This window comes from Apis mellifera, linkage group LG11 (genome assembly GCF_003254395.2).
Source record: "Apis mellifera strain DH4 linkage group LG11, Amel_HAv3.1, whole genome shotgun sequence".
NCBI lineage: Eukaryota > Metazoa > Arthropoda > Insecta > Hymenoptera > Apidae > Apis > Apis mellifera.
Window position 1 is genome coordinate 283860 of NC_037648.1, and position 20248 is coordinate 304107.

Genomic DNA, 20248 nt, shown 5'->3' on the forward strand with positions numbered 1-20248 from the left:
TTAACGAAAACAAGTTTGGAGAAGAGACACCAGTTTTGTCACCCGTGTCCCCGTTTGCGATTCCACGCGATCGATAGTCCATTTTCTTCTGGACCGACAACATTCGCGACACGAATTTCGCAGCTTCGTTAACCCTCTTTCTTTAATTTACTTTAATTATCATCCCGATTAAAATAAGATTACGTTACGCGAGTTTCGAGTGGAATTTTAATCTTTTTGAGATGGAATAAATGTCGGCGAGGCGATCGAGGAAATTTTTGCGTAGAAAGTCGTATGAAATCGGAGAATGATTACAAGTTTTAACATCCTCTCTGGTATTTCCTGAATCTTCTTTATTATCTCCTTTTTCATCGAGAATGGAATGCATACAACGGATCGTAAATATCGGGTCGTTCCTGTTTGCAAAGTGTCAGAAGTGTTCGAAGCGTGAAAAATCGCAAATCGTATAATAAAACGGAGGGATATAAAAAGGAGAATTTAATTATCATACGCAAAGCGTATAAATATATTGTCGCGATGAATCGTTCCGATCTTTAACCCTCGTTCCAACTTTGACAAACTTTTTACCTTTCTTCCCTTCGCTTTTCGTACGCGCAAAACTGTAACGACGAATGGTCGAGGTATACTGTCCTAGTCCGAGATGCACTACAACGATATTCACAGAGTCGAGTGCACCAAGACACGTTGCACGTTGCACTCGCCTCAGGTGGAACGCGATCGATGTCCTCCACCTGCATTTCCTGCTCTCCTGACATGCGGAATCGGCCGATATACCTGAATTGACGGCCGACACGTCCAATGTGTGTATCTTGTAAAGAAAAAACGTGTCTCTCGTTCGAAAAATATCGGCGTGTATATACCGACTTTTTTACGACTCTCTCGACAATTTTAAACAGTCCGTTCAAACGCAAATATTTCAACGTTTTAAACGAGCGCATCGTCCTTCGGTCGATCGATCGGCTCGAAGAAATTTTGCTTCGTCTTCTCTTCCAATTATACACGCATGTAAATGACCGTCAAATTGAATACGTTAATAACGTATCTTCGTGTTTAAACAACCGATGTATCCTTTCTTTCTATTTCAATATTTTAATACCGATCATTGACCTAGAAATTTAAGCTGAAATTTATACTCGTTTTAGAACGAATATATAAATATACGTGGTTTCTTTTATTCATTATTCGAGGGACCAGAATATTCGTCGCGTACGAAAAATTGGCACGGATTTCTAAAACGATAAATTTTTTTTAGGAGAGAACTCGGGTTGGAAAAAGAGGATCCGGGTTTGATTCGAGTTATCGCGTTGGAGGATTGCGCGTTCCCTAGAAAGGGAAGTCATAGGTTCGAAAGGGTTAAAACAAAACGACAGCTCCCCTACCAGAGCGGTAAAGATCGCGAGGAGGACTCTCGACGGGTGACCCCGTGTGCGCAGATAAATTCACGTTCCAGGTGATTCAGGTGCGCGAACAGGTGTTCGATACCAGGACAACAAGCGGGAAGGAGGATCGCCAATCTTCCTCTTACTTTTCTTTTCTCCTCTCGAGTTGGAATCGAGTTCTCCCACGTTGCGACGCGAATATTTCATGAATTATTTTTCGGATCGACTTATTTCCGTGGAAATAAACGCGTGTAAATTTAAATTTGGTCGAAAAGATCGGCAGAGATTTTAAAACGCGTGAAGTATGTAAATTCGTTACGTAACGATATTAATTACGAAAGGTCGAGGCGAGTTTATAACGCAATTAGCAAAATAATTAATTTATTGCACGGCTAATATAATCTCGCTCGGGCGAATCATCATTTTTAATTAATCCGGTTACGTTGATCTTCTAAATTGTGTAAATACTAATTGGAAAAATGATAATCGAATAACGGGTTCTAAATAAAGGAGCGTGAAAAATGTAACGAAAATAGAGGGGACACGACGATCGAGTGCAAGGTTCCTCGCGCACCTGAGATTCCAGCGAGCGAGGAACCGGTTCGAAACGCGATCTCTCGCGTCACCTGATCCCCTGGTCGAATGCACCTGTTTGCTCACCTGAAGCCAGGATTTACCTTTTCCAGGCCGGTCAACTATCGAAAGGTCGTCAAATCGATCTTTTCGAACGAAGAGGAGAAGGAGGAGGAGGAGGAGGAAGATACAGGTGAAACGAATCACCTGCGCCATCTCCTGAGTCAGCTGATCGCCTGCTCGACTCGCAAGTCGATGCCTCGATCTCTCGAACGATCGTTTCACTCGGCGTCACGACACCTGTCGAGAGTGGCATTTGAGGAGAGAATCGTTGGAGTCGATGAAGAGGAGAAGGGGATTCTAAAAATTTCCTCGAAATTTATCAAGATAAATTAATTAGCGAGAAATTTTGTCGATTTTCGTGGACTCTAGGTGGAAACTTCCATCTTTGGCAAGAGATAAACTTTCCACGTTTTTTCTTTGGTCGAGGTGAAAAATCGGTTCGAAAGTTTCGTGTAATTTATCCTATGATTTTTGACGCTTTGATAGAGGGAAATTTTTTCGAGGGAGCCCACGTACAGTTAGGATGTTTTCGAGAGAATAAATAAAAGGTAGAAAGTTGGGATGGTAGAGAGATATATATATATATCTGACCGAGGGATGGTTGGTTCCTCTTTGACATAATCCTAGACGGAAATTCAAGAGATTGGAGCTCGCGAATCTGTGACAAATTAATGCAGCCGTTTTAATGAAGCAAGTTTGCGAAGGGAAGGACCATTTGTCGCGCGGAATCCGATGAGCGGATGAAACTCTCATTAGTCGAAAGAGAATTCAATGGGGAAACGAAAGAGTTTTTCGTTCACAGGCTCTGTCAAACGAGATCGCCGCGTAAACCAAATTTTGCCCCAACGATCGCTAATTTGCCAAGTTGTCACCGGTCAACCCGATAAACTGACAAACGACCACCTGATAAACTTGCGCCCGTAATTCCCTAAATTTACGTCCTGGTAAATAAGGATTGATTATTAAGGAAACGGTTTGCTCGCCGATAAATCTTATTCGATTGGGATCGAAATACGGTTTCTTTCTTTTTTTTTTTTTAGGTAGAAGAATCGAGACGAGGATTCGCTTTACGATCCTTCGCGATCGCGAAAGGAAGATAGGAGGGGAGTATCGACAAAGTCCACGGACCCTCTTTTACTACCCTGCGTCCATTACCGTTAATATCGCGCATAAAATGCGTTTTACGTTCGACGGGATAAAAAGCGCTAATTACGCAATGGCCGCGAGGCATAATTACCACTATGACGATTTTCAAATTGAACGTTGCTGCCCTTTGATTTCGAATTTTCTTCCATCTTCGCTACCTCTTCGATATATTTTCACTATAAACAACCAATACGAATTGTACTTTTTTCTCTCTTTGATTAATCCACTTTTGATAAGGAAAAGGCTAAGTAAAACTTTTATCCAAGTTCTTTTCATAGTAATAATAATAATAATTCACAGGGATCGGCTCGAACCCGTTTTCTGCAGAGAAGTGAAAAATGGAGGAGAAGAAAACTCGGAGAAATATTTGCGTAAGGCGATGCGAACACGGAAGTTATTCCGGTTGTACGGGGAGAAAGAATTTTAGAGGCCGGTTTCGCCTCGCACTTCCCGAATTTCGTCTCGACGGAACGAGGATCGTTTTTATCGCGATGAGAAAACTTTCTCTCCGATCGTTTAAAAAGAATAACGCCGCGTGTAAAGTTTCATTGCTCGAGTTTAATAAAGTCCGTGCGCGCGCCGTGAGTTTCAATTACTCGCCAATTGCTCGAGAATCGACCGACCAAATATATATATATATATATATACATCGAGGGAAATACGAATTTCGTCAATTAATGATCGGAGGAAGAAAGTATCGTTGACTCTTTCGTTCCATCTTCGAACGTAATCTAAATATTTCTACTTGATTCGACGCGCAAACGTTGTGTACGGTGATCAAAATTCAAGGGACAACGCGGAACGTCAATAGAACGAGCGAGACGATCGGAAAGTTGGTCGAATCAGGTAGAATAAGGGCACTGGATCGCTTCTACTCGATCGGAATACGCGAGAAACGACGGAATATCGAGTCGTTACACGTTTCACGAGGAAAATAAATCAGTGTTGAATCGTATTGTATTGAATGATCGAGGAGGAGATAAGAAGGGATCGAAAGAAAAGATAGCCGGTTAAACGGATATCGATTCGATCCCACCATAGTTTGGGAGAAATTTGGAATCTGGAGGAATTCTACCGCGTCCACTACGGTCTGGCAAACTTGTACGTATCCTGAGTGGATTCTATCCCGATCGTTGTCAAAGTTGCAGCGTCGTTCGCGCCGGTTCTACGACAGTTTCGCCATCTTGCCTCAATTTACCAAGTGTCGGCGGATATTGTCGGGGGCTCGCGGCATCGCGGGGCCGGCTGGCAAATGGTAAAGTTCTTTCTCGACAGGCATTCGGGACACTCGCCGCTCGGGTCACGTCTCGCTTCTAAAACGGGTTTCTTAGACCAGTTGTTTGCGATCCGACCGGTGACTTCGCCGGAGATTGATAGAGACGGTAGGCCGCATTCCTCTCGCGAAATCATATCTGGCCCGAATCGCGTTACCATTAACCTCCATCATTTCCCACTTTTTGCCCCCGTCGTTCCCCTCGTTTTTATCGATTAAACGGTTTCTTGCCCCAAACTACTAGCATCCCGATCTTAGACGGGAAGGCCAACTGATTAATTGCTACGAGTTTTCGAAAATTATTAAACTCTGGAAAATATTTTTCCCATCCACAGCTAAATAGCTGCTCGTATCGAAACGATGACAGTTCTTATTGTCGATCGATAAAAAATTAATTTTCCCCCAAAATTTGACCTATCGATGCAAATATTTTTCAACGTAACGCCTCGAAAATGGATGAAAATTTCCACGTTACGTCACGGTGGGTAGCAGACAGCACGCCTCGCGAATTCCACGTCGCGTGCGAGAGAAACAAACGTATTGCGTCACCCGTGCATTTTCACCGCGATCGAGGGAAACCCGCGTTATATCCTTCGACGACGGAACAATAAACCCACCTGGTTGCGTTCACTGCCACACGGTGACCTTACGTAATCGTTACGTAACCAAGAGCGCAACCAGGTTAAACGGCGCGGCGACCTATCGGAAACAGGATATTACACGCGTCACCTTCCAGTTTCCAACAGAATATTTCCTGCTCTAATTCGGCCAAGAAAGAGAGAGAGAGAAGAAACGAATCCTATCTATGTGTTAAAGGGCGACCGAGCAAGAAGCGGGCAGCCAATTAGCGAGAAAAATCTCTCTCTCTCTCTCTCTCGCCCGCTGTTAATTGCACGAAACGAAAATTCGCTTCGTTCTCCCGTTTCCGTAAACACGCTCCAATTTGGCCCGCCATTTTTCCCCGATCCGAAACAAAAGCGGTTCCAACCGAGTTATTCCGCCTGCGGGGAAGCCGGTTAACGCCGGTTTTCGGATATATCTGCACGATTCCTCTCCCTTTAATCCCCTCCCCTGAGGAACTAACTTTTACCTGGTCGAGCGGGAAATCGAGCGCGGTTATCTCGCGTATCGCGGATAATCGAGGTTGCGGATTTTTCTTTTCTCTTTTTTTTTTTTTCCTCCTTGCTTCGACGAGACAAAAGGAGACACGTGTGCGCCGTGTCCAGAACGGGGATTAGAAAGCATTAAGGTTGGAGATATGGAGGGGCGTAATTAGAGCTCAAACGCGAGGCGACGACCAAGCGGAAATGGATGGATACGCACGGCGATCGTTTTACCTTGGCGCGGTTTACGTAAAAGGATTATTAGTCACGATGTTTCGCTTGGCGAGAAATTATTCGAAAGCTCGTGGAACGAGTCGTGACGGTTCGTTGTGTACACGGAGAGTGTATTCGTTTTAATTGTTTCTTTTCGCAATTACTTACGTAGGATTATCGTATATTTTGTCACTGCAAATTGCTTCTCGTTTCAGGTTTGTTTGGTTGAGAAAAGCGTTTTATAAAAATCGCCCGTTCGTTTTAATTTTTCCCCCTTCCCCCCCCCCCCCCCCGATATCGCCTTTTACGAAGTTTTTAACGATGCAATAAAACGAAGCAGAAACGAGCAATCAATACATTATTATCCAAGCCGGATAAAGCGAATAATAAAATGTTTCGCGAGAATCTTTCCCGACGATAATTGAATAAATCGCCGGTTAATAAAAGAATTACGACGAGTACAACGTGTCAACGTAAATACGAGGAAATCACTCCGTCTTGCAACTCAAAGTTCTAACGAACGGTTCGTTTCGAATTTCGGAATATTCGCGATCGAGGAGAGAAAGAGAGAGGGGGGAAGGAAAAATGACAGAGAAGGATCAATTATCGAGCACGAACGTTGTCTCGAACGCTCCTCGTCCGACGAGAATTTCCATTCCGCGCACGGATCGGTCCTTGAATTTTTCAACCGTCTCCTCGACCGCTTCCCCCCCCCCCCGTCGATTCGATGTGGAGAATAAATTTGTGTTCCGACAATTTTCGACCCGGTGGAAAACCGCGAGAGAGAGAGAAGGAGGGGGGGAGTTAAATGATTTTTAAACTCGATCGTCGCGTTAATTGGCCATTCTGTTTGTTAAATGAGGCGGGGAGCACGGTTGCCGATAAACACGGCAACGGTTCGAAAATGAAGCAGAAAGAAGGGGATAATGAGAAGTTTAATTATTGGAAATGTATGTAACGCGAAATGAATAGCGCAACATGGAAATATTACGATCGAGATTACCGGCTGTCGTTGTGAGAAAATTTCCCCTTCGAAATTATTATTTCATATCCCGACGGTGGGGAGGGTAGAAAATTAGCGATCGCATTATTTAATTAATCGACGAGATCGATATGAATTTCCGCGACTGTAATTAGTTTCGAAAAGATTGGAACGTTGCCCGAACAATCTGACCGACGCTCGGACTTGTTCCGGCGCAACGCCATCAATTTTTAACACCGTCGATCGGCCGCGCGAAGCGACAAATTTTTCCCGCTTTGTTTAACGCACTCGAGTTTCGTTTCACTTGAAATTTCCGCTTAAATGTAAAAATATCGCATAAATTGGAACGAGAAGAAGGAAAGAGGGAACAGTGTTCAACGTTTGTGACGAGGCGTGGAAATTTCGCTCTTCTTAAGGACAGATCGAGGAAGAGGAAGAAGGAAGATGGCGGAATTGTTGGTGGATCGCGGATATAATTGACGTGAGGGCGAATCCGCAACGACGATTATTTCGCGACGTTTCGCGGCTCGCCACTTCCCCAGTCATTTCGACTCGGTTCCGTTTCCCGTCTCCGTTGCGGAGTTGGAGAGTGTCGCGGTTGCGAGAATTATAGCATTCGTCGCGCCGGATTGGGTGACGTAAGACGTATGCAAATAAGGGTCTCTCCCCTACGAATTTTGCTTCAACTTGGACGATATTTATAGTAATGAGTTTTTTTCTATTCGTCGAATCGAGAACCGTCTATTACAATTCAATTGTTTAAACCACTTGGACAATATCTTGATTACATCGATAAAACTGATATCGATAATTCGAGTGTAATTGTATAATATCGCGCAAAAGAGTATTATAGGAACAAAAGTTATATCGGTTATACGTAATCGGGGATGAATGAATCGGTATTCGGATTTAATCGAATCAAATATCCAATAATCGATATCTAAACAACCGGTATTCTAGTCTATCTGGCAACTTATTCGAACCAATTCACCCCTGCTACAGATTTACCCGCTACAAACCATACGGAATAATAATCCCTGCGGAATATAAATTCTCGCGTCGAATCGATCATCGTCCAACGAGTATCGAAATCGAGTATTTCACGGCGAAATTGCCGAAACAAAATTCGCGGGGGAGGAAAAAAAAAGAAGAAAATTATCGAACGACTCTATTTTTGTACGAGAAACGAGTACACCGGAATCACGATCGATGCTCGTTCGATCGGACGTCGATAATACCGTGCGGGGGAAAAAGCGCTAGAATTGGTCAATTGATAATAAAATTTATGCAATTTCGATGACCGTGGTACGCTCGCCGATTCTGTTTACCGTGGAACAAATTGCAGGGAAAAAAAAAAAAAAATACACGGGTTCTTTGTAAATATTTAACAACGGGAAACAATCGAGCCGAGATTCGATTTATTACGTGGATACCGAGAGAAGGATACGCGATGCGATATGCGCGGAACGTAATAAATACCGATTTTCGAAGCTGTGAAAAATGCGATTTAATCCTGGAACAATTCATTTTTACGCGTGAAATATTTCAATCTTCGTTCCCTTTTTTCTTCCCACTTGAAAGTTTAAAATATCGTCGCGTGTATCTCGTCGCCCGTAAACAACGTGAAATAACTATTCGACAAAACATAAATGCTAGGGGAAAAAAGTATCTCTACGATGCATCGACGAGATTCTCTTCTACGACTCGAAAGTGGCGGTGGAAAGGAAGAAAAATATTCGGAAGGAAATTTAAACCGGAGTAAAAGGAGAGTTTTCTTAATTTCGATCCGGTCGAAACGAGAGTTTCAAGCCCCGGGGAGAAGGAAACGAGGGATTCGCGACCGCGGTTAACTGCGAGTTAAGTTGGTTCCCGGGCGGAGGTTGTTTAAATCCGCGGCGAGTACGAGCCAACCCCATTAAGACGTCCAGGTAACTCTCAAGTTCGTTCCAAGAGAGAGGCAATTTGCACCCTCGGATAATACGACGTCCAACCCGAAAATTAACAATCGCGCCGGGTCTCTAAACTGCCTGCTCCCAACTCGAGCGTCGCAACGAGCTCTAAAATTCCATTCCAATTTACGATGGAGCGATAATCGAGAGAACGTCTTAATTAATCGCGCTTCGATCGATCACGATTTCTCTCTCGGCTGTCGAGCTTCTTCCCGTCGCGTGTACGCTCTTCAAAACTTCCGGGAGGAGGATAACACGGACTTTCTCCTCTATTTTCACTCGGCGAAAAGCTCTTAATAACGATAAGAAGGACTAAGAGGTTCTTGACGGAGATAAGTAGACGTTGGATAATCGGTTTCTGCTAATTCCTTCAACGTTTATTCCAAGATTTCTCTTTCCGTTGTTATTTCTCTCCCCTCCCCCCAAATATTTGACTTTCCATTTCGATGCTTCAACTCGTATTTGATCAAACTAGTTGCAAACTTGTTTCGACTATTTATATCCCTACTTTTCCATCAAGAGCAATCAAGAGTGGCGAGGAACACCCGCTCCACAATTTTCTCGATTCGTTCCTTAATTTTCGCGAAATACGGGAAAATTTTAATCTCTGGGATGAGCGTAATTTGCACCGGGCGATAATCGCGGCGCATTTGCACGTTACCGTGTGCCCGATAACGTTAACGAGGTTGTCGCAGGTTCACGCACGTCGTGCCTAAGTAAATTGGCGGGCAAACGTTCGCCGAGCCTCGACAAACCGGCCAATTCGATTGCGGGACACGTAGCGAGGGGGGAGGGGTGTGGAATCGATAATCGAGACACGGAATTTCGTCCCACCTTGTCCGCTTTTTCTCCATTCTCATCCGCCCGCTATTTTGCCGATTTTTAAATCCACGAATAGGAAAAGGTAGCTCTGGTGGCTCATGGATATCGATGATTATTATTATCATGGATGTGAGCGAAAGTGTACGATAGATTCGTATTGAAATCGTACGTGTTAGGGCCGATATGATAAATTCGTTTCCCAAGCGTTGCTCGAGTAACGAGCGAAATATATAACGAAATACATTAGCGAAGTGAAAGTGATCAAACCGGTAAAACAGTACACCTTTACAGATATCGAATACTCGGGAGCAACAAGAGCAACGTTTCCCCTCTGAAGAAAACTATTCACAGGTGAGCGCAAATTTCATCGTGGAATTCCTTTGTCTGTGAAAATCGGCCCCCGATTACACCCATTAAATGGTTGTTCTTTCGCTTAAACGGGGCGTCGAGTGGAGGAAGGCGAAATGGGGCGACGGAGGTTCGTAAAACACAACGAACAACACGCGGTCGTGCAAGTTAAATTGCGATCGCGGGTACGGAAAGAGTTCGCGAAATCACATTGACCCAGTTTCCTTTCTTTCTCACCCTTTTGTTCGCGGTCGAGCCGTGCATACCGGCCAGGCGACGCGCGCGCCACACACACGCGCGCGTGTAAATACACCAGGGGACGCGCGTGTACACGCGCGAATAGACGGAGAATAGGAGAGGTTCTATTAACCGCACAGGTACGCAGCCGCACATTCCTGCGGTTTCAACAATATAACCGGATTACACTGTTCGCATAGGTGAATTAGCAGGCAAATGTTCGGTAAATTCGTTCGTTGCCTCGTCTTCCCTTCCCGTCCTACGCGATAATCTTCGTTGGAAAAAACGTGAAAAATTTCAAAGCGTAAAGATTATTTTCAACGAAGCGAAATTTCTCCATCCGTTATAGGATATCCAACATTTTCTGGTTAATTTTATCGCGAGAATTAGTACCGTCTCGCACCGTTCGTATATCAAAATTATCGGCTACATCTTCGCAAAAAGTTATCTTCGAGCGAACGGAAATAATTTCCCCGCTTATTTAATTACTCGTTAACTCTTCGCGGAACTGTTTATCGTCCGCGATTATGTCAAAACTTAAACCTGTCTTGTCCGTTAAATATACTTTGTCGCGGTACACGTGTAAGAAATATACGCTTAAAATTCGTAATTAAAGGAAATCTCCAAAAATTAATTTTTCACTTTTATCCTTGTCACAAAAGAATAGAAACGTGTTTCCTTCGAACATAACCTCGAATATAACCTCCTAAGCGATGACTCTGTGTATTCATATATATATATATATATATATATATATATATATATATATATATATATATATATATAATGTGAAGTTTTAAGCATAAAAGTTTCTTTTTTAAAGTTAATTTTCTGAAAGATTAATCAGAAAATTAAAAAATAATCAAAAGTGTAAAGAAAAGAAAATACATAGAAAAATGTATTGCGAAACATTCGACGAAAACACAAAGCATCGCGCACGTGTATGTGAAATATAGTTTACGATTCATAGATGTCGCGAGGGCCTCGAAATTTTTCAAGAAGAATAATCTAATATCACGACCGAATATGTACCGCTTCAAAATAGATCGTATTAACGATTATAAACGAACATTAAAATATAAAATTAATCGTCGTATAAAATTTCGTCTCGATACATATATTCGCCAATCTCTATCGATTATCGATTATCGTTGCGAAATCGATGTCATCGTGACATCACGTAATGTTCCGCCATGTTCCCGCCATTTCCCGCCATTTCCCGCCATTTTCCGCCATTTCCTATCATTTCTATCGATCTTTTACCTCGTGATTTTGCGACATCACAAAGTTTTCGCTTCGAAAACTATTAAACTATAGGATAATTATGCGTGAAAAGTAACGACCGTAAAAGCTATTAAACTTTATTTCGTCGACTCACCGTTTTTTCGAACTGGTTAAAGGAGCTCCTCCCTCGGTGTCTTTCTCTTCTCCTCTCCTCGTTCTTCGTTTCCTTCTTAACTTTACTTTCAGTTGCACAGCATATAAAGCGTAAGATTGTTTCGCGGCACTAGCGATGTCACTTGAAATTTGTCGACTCCCCGCAGCACTTGTTTCAGCTAGAACACACCATTAGAACACACCGTGTATCGACACTCGAGAACCATTCGAAATGTATTTACGCGATTGAAAGCTTCGCCCGAGGTTCGCACGATTCGAAAAGAACCAATTACTACACTCAAGATTAAGACACTGCGATAATCGAAAGTATTTTAACGGTTTTAAGCCGAAAGGTGAAGAATTAACGGACGATTCGTACAAAAAGACGACGAACGTTACAGTACCGGGCGCACGACTGACGCGCACGATCTAATGTCAGAATCGATTATCGATTAACCGCTAGAGGGCGCGGCTAATATCGCATGCCGCGAAAATTTAATTACGATAAAAATAGCGTCTCGTGCAAAGTTCATTTAACGTAAAATGATTATTTTTAATACTCGTTAATAATAGAATTCTCGCGGAGTAATTTAAAATTTAAAATTCTAAAGATAGAAATTATCGAACTGAACGATCGAATCGTTCAACGTGCTTTAATTCGTCGATGTCGGAGGAAAAAAAATGGGAAATGGAGCGATTCGAGCACGCTCTCCGGTGTCGTGGAGGGAATTGCCAAAGAAGATTTTCGTGAATTTAAACCGCATGCAAGAGAGAGGGGGGAAATCCGTGGTATCAAAGAGGGATCGAAGTCTCTTCATCCCCGCCGAGCTTTCCACCCTTTTCATTCGTTCCCCTCGCGGAACGTTCCCGTCGTGTAACGTCGTGCCAACCACTCCCGTCGCGAACCGACAAGTCGCCGATTTTCGTTGCCTCGAATCTTAAAGGCGAAAAACCGGCGACTCGAACCGGAAACGAAACATCTCGCGCAACTTTTATCGATCGATCAAAGAAAGATTGCTGAAATTCTTGCTTTTTTACCGCGAATGAAAATTCCGTGTAAATGAATTACGCGAAAATTTCACGCCCGTCTTACACGATGTAATATATTTTTAATCAAAAGAATACCTAAATCGAAATAACGTATTTAATGCGGGGAAAGTAAATTGAAAATATCGCGATTAACGCGCGGACGAAAGATTATCGATCGATTATCGGGCAATTAAACGCTCGTTCGAACGAATTAATTTCGATTTCATATTTTCCGGGGAAATGTTCGTTTGAAACTGGTGAGCAAATGTAGGATGAAAATCAAAATTCGGGAAGCGAGCACGGTCGAGCGATTAGCAACGATAACCGGGAAACGGGCCCTAATTCCTCCTCGCGCTACGTAAACCGATCGATTATCTGTAACCAATCAGATTTCGCGTAACTGGTGCTTGACCAAACAAATTATTTCCTCCTGATTACAGGCAGGCATAGATCGCACCCTCGCCCCGGCCGCCGATCGGCCGCCGCGTCTAATGCAGTCGAATCGTTCGATTAAATTGCGCGCAAATCGAGAGATTTTCACCCCCGTCGTCATTTCGAGCAATTTCCTTTCGCGGTCGCGTCACGCCGCGAACCACACCGTGGCTGGCTTTCAGACACCGTTGATGCAGTGTCAACGGGATCGCGGGTGAAAGAGTTATGCCTCGTTTAACAACGAACGAGCCAACTATTAACGACACAATGCCTCCCATCAATTGGTCGTAGCGGTGCGCGTTTAACAACCTGCCCGTTACGCCGTTTAATCGATCTCGCTTTTCCAAACAGCCACGCTCTTCTTCTCACACGTCCGATAAACGAGATTTCGAGAAAAGCGATAGAAACGAGAGTAATCGAAGAACGATTGGTTTGTCAAGGATCGTCACCTGTGACCACGCATCGAGACGACGACGCAAAAGCGAGCGGGCGCAATCCTGTTTCATCACACCGAGTGAACGATCGTTGCGTATTCGCGGCACACGTAGCACCGACGAGACGGACAATCGAATCTGCGAACAAGCGAGTCGAATCGGAAGACGTTGCGATCACCGTGATCCCTCGTCTACTGGCTTTGGGATTCTACGCGTCATCGGGCACGCCGCGTTTCCGCCTCGCGTTACACACGTGACACCGAGCGAGCGAGCGAGCGAGCGAGCGTTTCCTGTGAACGCAGCTAGGTTCCAGATGGAGGTCTACCGAGACACTGACGACCACTCTCGCCACGAGGACATTCCCCGATTCTCGGGCGAGCCGGTGAGAGTGAGACGAGAAAGAAACCGAGAGGGAGAGAATGGAAGGAAAGGATCGCCGTTCCCGATCGTGCCTTCCACTTGGACGCGCCTCTCTGCTCGTTCGTCTCCGTTCCCAAGCTTTCCACCATTTTCTCCTCTCTCCCTCCCGCCCATTCAGCAGGATTTTATTTTGCACGTTAATTATCGTAATTTTGTTGAATCGAGAGAGATTTTCTTTGTAAATGTACGTTCGATTTTGGACACGCGACAAAATTTGCCAAAATTTCGTGGCAAAATATCGCGCGTGGTATGTGTTAATTACGCGCAAAATTTGAACCGAATAGCTGACCTAATCGTGCCGTCTTCTCGCACAATCCTGGAATTCCACGTTCCGCCGCGTAACGCTCATGTTAATTTAAACGTTTCGCGATGTTTATTAAAAAAAATATATGTATTAATTTCTATATCGTACGCTTGTTTGCAAATTTGCATTACGAATTTGTACGTTCGAGGTTGGACGGGCAGAGTATTTTACGTAGAAACTGAATTGTTTCGTTTCAAAATATTGATTTCTACTTTGGCAGGAACGTGTATAGATGTGAACCGACTGCTCCGGATCAAACGCGTCGAGCTGGCTTAATTGATCGTCCATCGATTGTTTTTTAATATAATAACAGTGAAAAACAGAGAGAAATCTGTAAAGAATGTTAAATTCTTTCGACAAAAATTTGCCCATTAAATGCATGAATATTTATTAAGTTGAGCGTGGAATAATAAATTCCGATCGTTAGCTGGGTAAGTAAGTAGTTAGATGGAAAATGGGAAGGCTTTACCATCATTTTCGTTTACGCAATTCCGAAAGGAAACTTTTTATCGATGCTCCTCCGATCCATTGCACGGATACGTTCTAAATCCTATTTACGCGTGAAAAATGCCGAATTTGTTCAAATTTTATTCGAAACGAGACAAACGACACGGTTAATTAATTAATAATGGAAAACGATTTCGCTTCGAAGAAATCGGTGTACACCGCTTCGACCGACAAAAGAGCTTCGCTTCTTCGATGCTGTCCCGAGCCGCAAATTACAAAGCGGCCGCAACAATTAACGGAACGAGAGAAGTGCGACAGCAGTTGGACTGACAGGCCTATTAGCGCGACACTTTGCGCCCACCTTGCAGCCATTCTCCTCCGAACTGGCGCGCACCTGAGATCGCTATTAACTCGAACACCGACTCGCCTTGAGAACAACCTATAAATAGGATGGATTCTTTTTTTCGTACGTAATATATCCTTAGAGGATATTTTTCATCGCGATCTTAATTCCCTCGTTTTCGTTACATTCAAGGATACGATTTCAAAATTATCATCTTCGATACAAAGATCCTTTCTTAAAACGAGTTTCGAAGGTCGTTTACAGTGCCTTATCGAGCAAAGGATCGATGGATGCGAACGATAAAAAGTATAATAACACGGCAAATCCCTCCGATTAATCTCCTTTCCCGTTCAAACTCGTTCACGATCACAAAGGAGGAAGAAACCGATTGGCAAATTTCGCACGTTTTAAAGTTTAATCCTCCTCCGAGGAGGGATGCAACAAAATTGTAAAATCGATCGGCCGTTTAATAGAAGGAAGATTGGTCGTTTCTCGAGTAAAGTAATTCGAGGACGAGGCGAGGTCGCGTGATTGAATCTCGCGGAGGGTTGCAACTCGACGAATGAATGGTCGATCGAGTGCAAGCCATTTAAATAATTCCCCAAAGTTTTATCGGCCTTCGACTCTCCTCCTCCTCCTCTCCAAGATACGGGAACTTGGCCAAAGCGAGGATAATCGAGAAGGGGGGCGGCCGTATTCCGTGTTAACACCCTGTCGGGGCGAATTCGCCGTCGAGTTTTGTCCTCGAATAATAAGAGCGGCGGAGTGGCCGATTCTTCGAAAATCGATAAACACGCCGAGAGGAGGGGGGATTAAACAATCGAGAAACCGACCAATATCCACGATCGATAATCCCCTTTATCATTCGCCAGGCCTATTTTTCCTTTTCTTTCCCTTTCTTCCTTTCCGTTTTTTAATATTCGGTTCGCGCGTAGAACGAACAAAGTGGAATCGGACGAAATCGACCACCATATTTTTTTTTTCTTTTTTCACAAAACGCCGCGCCGCTTTTGATAGCTTGTCGATGTATCGACGCGTGTAACACGCGCGGATAAATCTGTCGAAAAGGGAACTTTATTTCGTAGATTTCGTTGCTCTATGAACTCGCGTCGCGGATGATCTGATTTTTAAAATGGAAAGATATGGAACGAGTTTTATCGCGAATAACGATAATGGAAAAGCGCTCGATTTTGAGCATTTCCTTTTTCGAGGCGATATTGTTTAAAAATTGCGACGCGACGCCGTTTCCAGAAAACATTTTTAAAGAGACGAGAAAGAGAAAAAGAGAGATAATGAAAGGGGGTCGTACGGAAACGTAAAGAATTTCAAAACGGGATGCGTCGCACCCGATGACGCGAAAGAAGCGAGCCGGGCGAGAGAGAATTCACCTTTTCCTCGATCATCGCCACCCCCGACTCTTCGTTAACCCTTTGTGCGTCGCCAGACACGCGTACGACTTTTAATTTTTCTCTCCGACCAAGCTCGGACGCGGATTGTCCTGTTGTTACTTCCGCCTCGGGAAAATAACCGGGACTTTGTGCGGCTGACGCGTTTCTGCAATTTTTCCACCGCGTTTCTCCCCTCAGAGACTGGACTCGTCGCGCAAAGATGTGGAATAACGACAAAAGGAACGATCCATCAAAGAGTGGAATAGCATTTTCGAGAGATGAATTTCGATCTCGACGTATTTTTCTAGCAATAGGTCGAAAGGAGTTTAAGAGGAATATACGTTTCGTATATCCCGGAATGAGAACCGAATTTTTTAACGCGACGTCGAGGGAAGAAGCGCGTTCAACGGAACAAGCACGAGCTTTTATAATGGAATAAATAAGCAAGCGGGGCTTCTGCTCCGCGTCAGCCTGGCATTTTAATTTCCTCGAGAGATAATTTTTTTCCATTTCCCATTTGTTCTATTAACCACTTATCCTTTCTCTTTCCTTTCCTTTTTAAGAATCGAGGCTTTTAAGAATAGATGTTCGATCCCCTGGAGAAAGATGAATCGATTCGGTTATGCAAATTGGGCGCATAGTGACGAACATGGGGCCACCGTCAATATTAACCCGGTGTCGAACAACATCGTAAACTATATAGTTCCGTGTTACTTGCCAACTAATACAAAACAAATCAAACTACGCCCCATTATCATCCCGTAAACCAGATACCCGGATTAAAAGTGAAATATATCCCTCGTTATACTTTGAGAACCGATTTGAAAACCACCATCGAGTTTCGAAAGTAGAAAGAAGATTTCTTTCTTTGTCTTCTCGCGAGGCTAGAAATTACAAGAATCGTGAGACTCAAAATGGTTACGCGACGCAATAAGTATCCCTGAAACTCGCAAACTTTTTCTCCCCTCCGACTTTTGAATATTAAACTTCCTCCCAGGGAAAATTTCTTTACGAAAAATTCCAGAATCACTGTAACAACGGTAATAATAATAATAATATTTTATACTCGATCCAACGAGAACAGTATCGTGAATTTTCCTAACGGAAATGAATTTCGTATTGTTGGAAAAAAAGTACGAAGGAATCGCAAATCGTAGGGAAATTTCAATGAACGCGATGCGCATTGGTGTCGCGCGATAAGAATCGCGGTGGCCCGTCGAGCGAAACGGAAATATTATTACATGTAAATTTATACCGAATTAACCAGCGCCGGTTCATCCCGCCCACCCTTCTCCGACACAATGCGCCCCGCCTATGCATATATGCATGTTATATGAATAACGAATAATGCGGAGATATTTATCACCTGGCGGTGGTGAGATGATTCCGATGCTCGGCCGTTTATTCGATACCCGAGCGAGAGGGGTGATTAATTAACGACTGCATTCGCCACTGTGTGACGTTTCGTTATGCGGACGCGCTTTGTCCGCCCGGTTATTGCGCCGCGCTAATTCATCCGATCAACCCATTTATTAGGTCCGGATAACGCGATTCCGCGTGGCGGACCACCCTCGCGCGTCCTTTAACGCGCCGCGTTAACGAGAGATTCTTCGAAGGGTTCCGCGTGTGACGCGTCAATTCGCCCGATGCACGCTGACGTCCCTAGATAACGCGTTCCATCGTCGATTCGAGCGAATGTAATTACCGTGTCGCGTATCACAGCCGAGTTTCGTGAACCGTTAAGTCTAGTTTTATAAATTCTGTTTGAGAAAGAAAAGAAAAAAGGAATATTTTTGGAATTTGGCGATAAAAATGATACGACGAGACGTTATTTCCGCTGTCCAATTCTCTTCCGCGCTTCTGTAATTTTCAAGATTACATCTATTGTAGAGGTCAGCGGTTTAAGGAAAACTTTAAAATGCAGAACATTGGTGTAATTTTATTACGAGAAATATCATCGTATTTATATCATAGATGTATCTTCGATGATTTTTCTCGAAATGAAATTTCAAAGCGTTTAGTAAAAGTACGTTTCGTTATTTTCGTTAACGTATGAATGCAAATTTGCAAAATTTCGCTCGTAAATTAATACAGGGAAAATTTGTAAATTAATTACCGGTGCAAGTAAATTTTAATCTTTGCAAAATATATCGTGAAAAGGGAACGATCTTGCTCTGCTCGATAAATGAAAAGAACGCGACATGAAGTTGCGAGGCAAAAGTCGCCAATTCTTCGACATGTATATTCCCCGACGAACGGTTCGATTCGAAAGACGCGTGAAATCCGATTTCGAAACGAGACATTAACCATCGATGTCCCGCCCAGACATATTCCCCGAGCCAGCCCGATATACAGAGTCACGATACCACGTATTTGATGGATGGTGATGTTTATAGGGGATGCCTGACACGCGAAATAGAAGAGCAATCGATGAAAATTGACGATCGCGGTAGAAGAAGAGGAGGAGGAGGAGGAAGGTCTCGAAAGAGCTTCTCTCCGTATCCTCTCTATCATCCCCGAGAATAAAAGGATCTCTCGCCACGCGCCATTATCTCGGGATTCTTTGATCGAGGCAAGGATCGTTGGATCGGGAAAATCGCGTGTCGAGTTATCCAAGGCAATTGTCGTTTCGATTAAATCGCTCTCCTCTCCCTTTCTCCCGAGGAAATCGAGCCTCCGTTTCGATCGAATTCCTAAGGCAATTTTAAACCTTCCTTTTCCTATTCGACTCGATAACAAATTCGCGAAACGAGGCCAATGATGGGTAATTATCAGGGGAAGGAGGAGAGAAAGAAACTTACGCGCGATAGTTGTGCAGTCCATTAGGGGAGAGGATGGATAGGGGATGTTTCCTTTTTCTCGGGCCATCCGGGGAGAAAACGAGCGTCATTAATCGCGGGAGGGGGGATTGGAAGGGGAGGAAGAGCACAAAGGGAGAAAATGGGACGCGAGATGACGCGAGAAGATGGTGGAAAAAGCGCGGCGCCACCATCGGGGTCACCGCGGACAAATAGGCTCGCTTTCAAAATATCCTTCCGGCTCGACACGCGCGAACAGAGGGCGGAATGCGCGTCTCCGAATCTCTTCCACCTCCGTGGAAACGAGCTTCCTCTTTGGATAAACGAATGGCAGGGGCCGCGAATTATCCGCGAATTTTCCGTCTTGTGAGCCGGCCATACGGGGATCCTGTGAAATACGGCCAAAGTAGGAAAGCAGGAGAAATGAGATCAATCGCGATAAGAATAAGAATAACTGTAAGAGGAATTCTCGCGTCGAAATCTTTCTATCCTTTAACGGCAATTCAATTTGAAAGTGCGTTATCGATATTAAAAATGTAGGCGGAATTTTTGCAGGATGGATGTTTACGAAGCTTTATATACGTAATATTTCGACGCGACGATATTTACTTATTTTTCATGGCGATAAAAGTGGAAAGAAGAAGCGGGACGATTGATCTTGCCCCCTCCTCCTCGTTCGCTAGATAGATGGTTATCCTCGATCATCTCGCCGATCTAGCAAGGAAAATGGAATTTACCAAACTATCATCCGGATACAACCCGAGTCGACAATTTGCGATTACGAAAGGATATTGGAGCGAAATTTCGGACGAATAAATTTTCCAAATAAGAATACATCGATCGCTTGCCCGATATATAAAACCGGTGGAAAATATTTGCGAAGCGAAATTTCAACGTATCCGTTTTATTTTGCATTGCTAGAGAAAATTCCTAATGTTCCGGTCAACTGGTACAGTTCCAAAAATGTAAAAATACTCGAGCGGTAATCGAAGTGGCTGTGTACCAAGTATGCGTGATTCGAGAAATGTGAGGATTCGAATGGCATAATTTCGGATTCCTCCCCTCGGAATTCGGGGATGAGTGACTGGAAACCGTGGCGGCGGAGACGAGAGTCGGCGGTCATGGATCATGATCACCGCGAAACCACTCCGAGGATATTGGACCCTCCGGGAGAAGCGGCGAAGAAAC

At 43.9% G+C, this 20248-nt stretch overlaps 1 protein-coding gene across 1 annotated transcript in view; it reads right to left on the reverse strand.

The window, feature by feature from the left end:
- LOC410293 (collectin-11) overlaps positions 1-13695 on the reverse strand; it is a 62373-nt gene extending 48678 nt beyond the window's left edge. Inside the window, exons 1-2 of the mRNA XM_006557421.3 lie at positions 13376-13695; positions 11467-11644 (exon numbers count right to left, since the gene is read on the reverse strand). The gene's annotated coding sequence lies outside the window, so the exon portion shown is untranslated. The remainder of the gene's footprint in view (positions 1-11466; positions 11645-13375) is intronic.
- Positions 13696-20248: the final 6553 nt, after the last annotated feature.